This window comes from Olea europaea, chromosome 7, assembly GCF_002742605.1.
Source record: "Olea europaea var. sylvestris chromosome 7, O_europaea_v1, whole genome shotgun sequence".
In the NCBI taxonomy this organism is placed as follows: Eukaryota; Viridiplantae; Streptophyta; class Magnoliopsida; order Lamiales; family Oleaceae; genus Olea; species Olea europaea.
In genome coordinates, this window is record NC_036243.1 from 26,342,757 (window position 1) to 26,350,974 (window position 8,218).

An 8,218-nucleotide genomic window follows, 5' to 3' on the forward strand; every position below is an offset into this window, starting at 1 on the left:
CTATCAATATTAAGCTCATTTTGAAAATCGTATTAAATGATGCATTATGAATTCAAGAAATTGTTAATTTATTTAAGCCAATTATAGCTCATTAAAGTAAACTACTTGATTGGTAATATAGTTTTCAAATAAAGTCAAATTATAATATCAATATTGGACTCGTATTGAAGCTAGCATTAATGGAATATTATAGGTTCGAGAAAAGTTATCATCATATGCAACGCTAAAATATAATACCGCGGAAGGGATGTAACATTGGACAATAAGATAAATATTGCACAAACATACTATATGGCTAACAGAACTCGATTTATCTCATAAAATAGTATCTTGTGAACCTGATCCAACCAGCGATAGGGAAAAATTAGTAAAAGAACTATTGTAGATTTTAAGGCAATCTGAAAATTCGACACTGCTTTTCTTGTGCAACGGGTGTACTCCCTCTAATAATGCAGTTGATAACATCTAAAAACAAATCAAATCCAACAGTAACGAAATCGACGCGGGTAGAGCTGGCTAGAACGATGGACGGTGACCCATCTACCAAAAAATACTGTGATGGAAGACCAGTTTTGCAAGCAAATTGAGGCTGTTAGTCACCAGACAACTGGGATTAGGAAGAGATTGTTGGATGTAGCAATGTAAGAGAATGAGAGTTATGAATCTAACGAGGTATCTCTGTGCATTAAAGTCAGATATGTAGATACGTCCAAGAAAGTCCCCAGGCCTACGAAGAATAGGAATAAGGACACAAGGAATATCTCCAAACGAGATGCATCATCTAGCTACCTCTGTCCGAAATAACCAAAGGTACACCTTTCAGCTAAAGCAAAAATTGTCCAAAGAAACAAATTAAATTAGACATTGATTGGATTCAAACCAAAATGAAAAAAAAAATGACAACCTAAGTTTTATTGTCACTAAATTACATTTGTAGTCCTATTACATAAGCGGACGCATTGATAATAACCAACAATAATGGAAAGAATACAGCATTAGAATACTAAAATAAGAACCTCCTCTTTGTCATTATAAGAAACTAGCTATATATGCCCATATTAATTAGTAATTTTCTTTTTCTTTTGTCTATTTACTCGTTTCTCATGATGTGGTGAATATATGTACTACATAATTATTACATGATAGCAAGAGAGTATAATCAACTAGAAGATGCAAAATATAACACGAAAATGCCAAAGCAGGCATGAAATTAAAGAGATGAAAAACACACATTCTATATCTCAAGTCCCACTAGAGATTGAATAATTTTCGCAATTTGGGACTTCAAATTTGGCCTACCGAGTTTGCTTGAAATAAATTGTGTAAATGTGTAATGTATCATTGGCAACTTTGAGATCCCCGTGTATATTTCATTTCATGACTTTGAACATATATGTTGTAGTTAGCAGAAATAATCATTCATAAATTATAATAAAATAAATCAAGCTTTATTTATTTATTTATTTATTTATTTTTAGATAAACAACCAACAATGTTTATTGTAGAGGACAAGGGAATATTGCACCATTAATCGACTTATGACCTTGTAGGTTGTAGCAACTTGGTCCTTTGGGTAGTATGTTCCTGACATTTAGTTTTTGTGGGTCATTGGTTTTCAATGGATGTCATTGTCCATTTGGTCGTCAACAATGAACTTACGAGGATAAGATGAATAAGCATTTAAATTTTAAAAAAATAAAAAGAAAAAAGAAAGAAAGGAAAGAAAGAAAGGGAAAAAAAAACACACACACTATTTGCTTTTTTCTTCTTCATTTTTGCTCAAACCACCATGAGCAAAAATATGTATTATAATTGAATGGAAATAATAGAAATTACAAACTCGAGTAGACATGTACAATGCAACCTTAAGATTTTGGGTTCTAAATCAAATTTTTACATAGGGCATTCTAAGTTAAAAATAAAATCACTTACAATGAATATAAATAAGATTTTATTTTTTACTAAACAAAAACATTCAATGTTTCAATAATAATAATTTAAAATTTTCAACTTAATTTTCTTGTTTGATCCTCATTTTTCTCAAAATATGTTTTTCTATCTTCTTTTAAACACACATTCTTTAATAAAATAGTAATGTTACGCGCAAATTCAAAAAAAAAAAATCTTATTTTTTAACCACATAATCTTCATTAATCTACTATTTCAAAATATATTCTCAACAGGGGCTCAAACACTTTAAATTTACTCTTCTAGCATTTTGAAAGAAAGAAAGAATGTTGAGCAACGTATCAACTTCCAATTGTTGAAAGATTGGACTTAAAAGTAATTTCAAGTGTTGACTTCAAATATGCTCTTTCTAGCCTTTGGAAGGAAGGAAAGGCGGCGCGTCAATTTTGATTAGAGACAATTGTTATATATGAAGGTCGAGCAGCGTATGTTGTAACTCCAGTTGTTGAAAGATTGGACTTTAAAAAATATTTCAAGAGTTAACTCAAAATTTACTCTTCTAACATTTTGAAGGAACGAAAGGTTGTACATCAATTTTGATTAGAGATTGTCGTGAATTATGATATATGAAGATGGAGCAACTGATGCTCTAACTCTCAATTGTTGAAAGATTAAACTTTAAAAAATAACTTGGGCTATCTATCTATCTATGTCTACACTACCTTAATAGGGGCCATCCAAAAAAAAAACTATTCATTATTGAGTATCCGTTTCACACTACTATTCAAATAGATTATTTCATATGTACTGAATGAGGATACCGAATGGTGCCTCCCCTCTCACAATGCATGCGTGTCCCGTGTGAACTTAAAAATGCCGACATGTGGTTCTCATTCTTATTGTGAATAGCAGTTAAGAGATTGGGTAAAAAAAATCCAGTACGCGTAACATTGTTCATATTCAAAAATGAGTTCTTTTTACTATTCATGAGTGTAATAAGGAATTGGCGGCCAATGGCCAGTTGACCGGCCTATTTTTTCACAATGACCTTTGATCAAACTTAAGTGAAAAATAAAAATAAAAATAAAAAATAAAATAAAATAAAATAAAAAATAAAAAAAACGTAAATTTTTTTTTTTAAATTCACAATATCCATTTTAACCCATTTTGGACGTTAGAAATTTGAAGAGTGAAAATTCTCTCTTACCAAAAATCGATTCTTCAAGGTTTCTCCATCTCCATCTCCATCTCCATCTCCATCTCCATCTCCTCTCCATTCTTCAAGGTTCTTCATCCATCTCCATCTTCAAGGTTTCTTCATTTTATTTGATTAGATTTTAATTTCGTTAGCTTATAATACGATGGATGATGTATTTTTTTTTTTTTAATATTCATTGATTTAAACAAAAGATTATTTGTATTGTTGAAGAAATCCAAATCTGCAAAGAAATCACAAGAAGTCAATTATCTGTTAATGGGGTCTAGCGGTTGGGGTGGGGGTCCGTTAACTGACTCCTCAAACGCAGCCTTAGTATATCTTCCTGTATTTTTAGTTGTCTCTCACTTCAAACTTAAGGTTGAACCCCAATCTTAAGGGCTTCCACCTTCCTATCTCTAAAATTTTGTGAGGGAGGTAAATGATATGTGTTCCAACACATCAAGAAATAAGAGTATACTACGTTTACAAAGAGTCCAATTCCATATTTTAAGAATGGAACCCCACGCTGCAACTGGCATGACGTGCGATAACCTCACGTCTGTACTTTGCACCACTAGCCTATGCCGGGCGGCTCTCACTTCATACTTGCTTTACCTTTGTATCTCCATTTCCATTGGACTCGGACATCAACTTTGGGGACGGGGACGGGGACGGGGACAAAGAGGATCGCGATACCATCGGACTTCGACATACACTCTGGGGATGAGGGCGAAGGAGACGAAGACGATGAAGAAGAAGGATCCGTTGCAGAAGCCGGCGTTGCGAAAGAGGACCTGAAGCTCGAGATCAATGACCGCAAGGCCTAGGTCGATTTCTTAACCCTTTCCTTTCCATTAACGGTTCTTTGTAATGGGAAAATTATTGGTGAACCCATTTTCCAGTGGCTGCTCCTCTCTAAATGGGAATTATCGTTTCTTGGTTTCAGCAAATCGGCGTAAGTGAACTTCTGGCTTTTGACCTCTTTCTTTACAGAAGGTGAGGTTCAGGGGCACCCCATTAACAGTGGCAACAGCAAAGAAAGAGAGAGTAACCATCGCTTTGTTCCTAAACGTGATGAAGCCACCGGGCCATTTCCAGAAGCTGTGCTTCTTAGAGAGGTATTTTTCTTCTTCTAATACCTTGACCACTACTTTGTTGGAGGTATTTACAATTTTATCTTCAGAAGTACTTCAATTACAAGTCTGACTGTGAAATTTTGAGAGAGGGTGCAATATATATTTCAAAATTAGTTCAATTTCAAGCCACAAAGATTTACTATAGAAATCATTTTGCATACTTTGGTGGCAAAATCTTTTTGTTTTAGCTATAGTAGTTTTAGTTCATTGAGCCAAGACGCAGATAAACATCATAAACTGTAAAGTAGAAGCATGGAGGAGTACTTTGAAATTTATAGGTTTTTTGGTTAAGTAGAACTAAATACATTAATTGAAATGTCCAATTTCGTTAAGAAGGAATAAGGATAATAGCAACTTGATTAATTTACATACCAACCTCACATAATGAAATGGAGCAATGCTACAAGAGTTCTATATTTTGTGAAATATGTACTCACTTTAAAAGGCAATTGCCAACGCTTATTAGATCAACTATACTTGTTCATAATAAATTTTGTCCATGATAAAGGCAGTTGTTCTTAAGGCGAATACAAATTTTAAGATGGATATATGGCCATAGAAGAATGGATAAAATCAGAAATGAATACCCACGACAAGTCGAGGTGACTTCATTGAAGATAAAAAAGAAAAAATGATGACTTGAATTGTTAGATATGTATCGTGTAAATTCGGAGAAGTTCTTTTTCACAAGAATCAATGAGGTCCCAAAAGAAAACATGTTAGAAGAGGGGCATGTACACCAAAATTAATATTTTATGATAATGTGATTAAAATATCTAGTTTTATTGGACCATTCAATAATAAAGGAAGACTCATGTAGTCAACCCCAAGTTACTAGGACTTTTTCAGAACTGATCCAAAAAGAGGTGTTTCTGGTATGCATTTTACTGTTGAATATGAGAATTATAGGAACAGAAGAAGCTCTAACATTTTGGAACCATTTCAGCCCCGAATCTTTGACTACAATGTTCAAAAGATTTTACGTGAATGTAGGTTTGGGTTTTTATTTCCGAGAAAATGCAGGTATGTCGGAAACATTCACACCTAGGTGACTAAACCACTTCACGAAGTTTTTGCAACTACTGGTCTTGTTCAAAGCTTTCAGCTTGTTAGAAAGGAAAAGGTATAGTCTCTGTAATCCTTTTTTTTTTTTTTTTGGCCATAGAGGCTAATATTAATGGGATGCGATAATTATGTTAGTTTTGGGCTGTGAAAATTTTGATTGTCTCCTTGTATACTGGCAATTATTGTTCTTGGAAAATGGAAAACTTGGACGTTATTTTGCTGTACTAGATTTGGTCATTGAAGATCTGATTTTTATACCTTAAGGAGTGATTCTTATATTTCAAGTGATCCTATTCTATGGTTGATTAATTTCTCATTCACATTGGATTAAAAGAATGAAGTTGTTATAGTCTCTTAATGTTTAATGGAATTGTTGCATTTTGTTCTATATAGATATAAAGTGTTTTTTTTTTCTTTTTTTTTTTTTTAAGTCATATGAAAGGTTCATGTAGGAGAACAAAATATGGGCTCGTGGAAGGATGAATCAAGCAAGATTTGCCATAATTGGTCATGTTGTTTAAATGGTCAATCGAGACTGAAGTTATGGCCCGTGATTATTATGCTTTAGATTGTTTGTACCCTGATGTACATGTATCTCCTGTCATACCAGCTCTGAGGAACTTCTATCATAATGCACTAAATTCAACGTGAGTGAACTCAACTTGTAAACCATCGTAGATCGTTTGGGTGTTATTTTATACCAATATTCATTTAATGGTGAACAACTTGTTTCCCTCTATTCATCAACACCATCAATATTATTGCCTATGTTATGCTGTATTTTCTTTTAAAAGCTATAGCAGTCTTATTCCTTTTATGATCCTATCGTTCAATGTAAATCAGCTGCTCTTTTGTTTAGAGCCTGTTTGACAACTATTATTGTAGAAAAAAGGATTTTTGAATAGTGATTTTTAGGGGAATGTGTGGTCAAAAAGTAGGGAAAAATTTTTATTATACAAGGAGAATATTTTATTGTGTGAATGTGTGGTTGAAAATGGTTATGTAGCAAACCTTAAAATAAATTAATGTGTGTCAAATGGGCTCTTAATAATATTTGTTTGCTATCTATTGAGCAACCTTCTATAATAGTAAAAGTTTTCGGGGTAAGGTATTATATGCATTAGATGAATTGCGTGCTTATAAACATAAAATGTGCATCAAAGTGTTCGATGTCATTTTAACTATGCCTAATTTTTTTTGGAATACTTACTACTTCAATCCATAGTGATGATCATTCTCATTTTTAGCGATTAATATCTAAATTGTAATTATAGATACTTCAATATTTATAAATGTTTGTCATTTTCTCATATTAAAATGTCTTCTATCTCAATCTTGTTCAAAAATGGTTGTAGTCATAAATCAGACTCCTAATAAACTGAGCTATATCCTCCTGAGCCAACTGGAGTATGATTGAAGTAGTCAGATCCTTTTTCTATTCTTTTCCCTCATGCAGGTGGACCATCCTGTATATTACAGAGATCAACAAAGGGAACCAGTTTAATAATATGGAACTTGGAGGAACGCTTTCCTTGGCACAGGTAGAAGCAAGTTCATTTTTGTTACTTTTCCATATCTACTGAGTAATCTCTATGCTACTGAATTTTTGAAAATTTCCCTACAGTGTAAACCTTACAAGATTTAATTTTATTTGTACAAGTTCATTCTTGTTTTTCATTTCTCCTGAGTAATCTCTATGCCGCTGATTTTTTGAAAATTTTTGTACAGTGTAAACCTTACTGGATTTAAGCTTAGTTCAACAATGAAATGTTCAATTTTATAAGTTTCATTTGTTTCCAAAAATGTGTAATGAGAGATCTTTGTTCTTTGTGGTTTCCATTTATTTTGCCTTAGGTTTTCATGAGTTCTCGCTATGCCCCTGTTTGGGCTCCATTAAAATTAAATTTTGGGGAAAGTTGTGTTTTGAAATAGTATTTTTTGGAGAATGTGTGGTTTAATATTAAGAAAAAGTTTTGAGTTTGCGTATAATATTAGTTTATTGGAAAATGTGTGGTCAAAAATAAAAAAGAGAAAAATGTATTTTTACAAAAATGGAGCATAAATATGGCTATGTTTAGAACATTTTTCTTGGGAAAACACCTCCCAAAGATTGCCCAAGATCAAACAAACTTGACAATGTGAAAAATCTCAAACCACTTCAAGAACAAGAAAATGGAGAAGAAATGATTTTCAATGTATATTGGAAGAACAATGTATTGGATTACTTGAACAAGCCTCAAGTTAATCCCAAAGAAAGAAAAAAATGGCTTTGAATTTATACTCAAGAAGAACAAACTTTTACTTGTAAAATTCTATCCAAGCCATCTCTATTTTTCTCTCTCAAAATCGGGTCTTAAAATGAAGGGGGAAACAGCTATATATATAGAATTGAATCAAGAACCTTGGGCGCCATGGCGCCCGCATCACTGCTCCATTTTTCCAATCATAGCGCCATGGCGCATGCCTCCCTGCAACCATTCTTTCTCACAATTGTCCACCTCGTACATCATTTGATAGACTTCAAATTTTGGACGAACACAAGAGAAGCAGCAAGCTCCAAACTCGGCTGCACCATTCAAACCATAGTTGCCTACGTACCCAAAACTCGGGATCAAGCCTCCGTAGTTCACCTCCACCTTCATATACTCTCCACCTCATTTCAACCCCGCCCCGAAGGGCCACGCCCACTCGGGCATATCAACACGGACTAATGTGAAGCAAGTCCAAGCAATACTGAAACTTGCTACTTGTTACCACTTTGGTTAACATGTCTGCTGGGTTCTCATTTGTGTGTACCTTCAAGAGAGAAATATCACCTTCCTCTATGACATCACGCACAAAATGATACCTGACGTCGATATGCTTGGTTCGAGCATGATGAACCTAATTCTTTGCCAAGTGAATTGCACTC

The 8,218-nt window shown here is 33.7% G+C and overlaps 1 long non-coding RNA gene across 1 annotated transcript; it reads left to right on the forward strand.

Annotated features, from left to right (window-relative positions):
- The first annotated feature begins 4,079 nt into the window (after positions 1 to 4,079).
- Positions 4,080 to 5,366, forward strand: LOC111397599. The gene is made up of 2 exons (XR_002703281.1): positions 4,080 to 4,224; positions 5,266 to 5,366. It is a non-coding gene; the product is annotated as an uncharacterized LOC111397599 (long non-coding RNA).
- Positions 5,367 to 8,218: the final 2,852 nt, after the last annotated feature.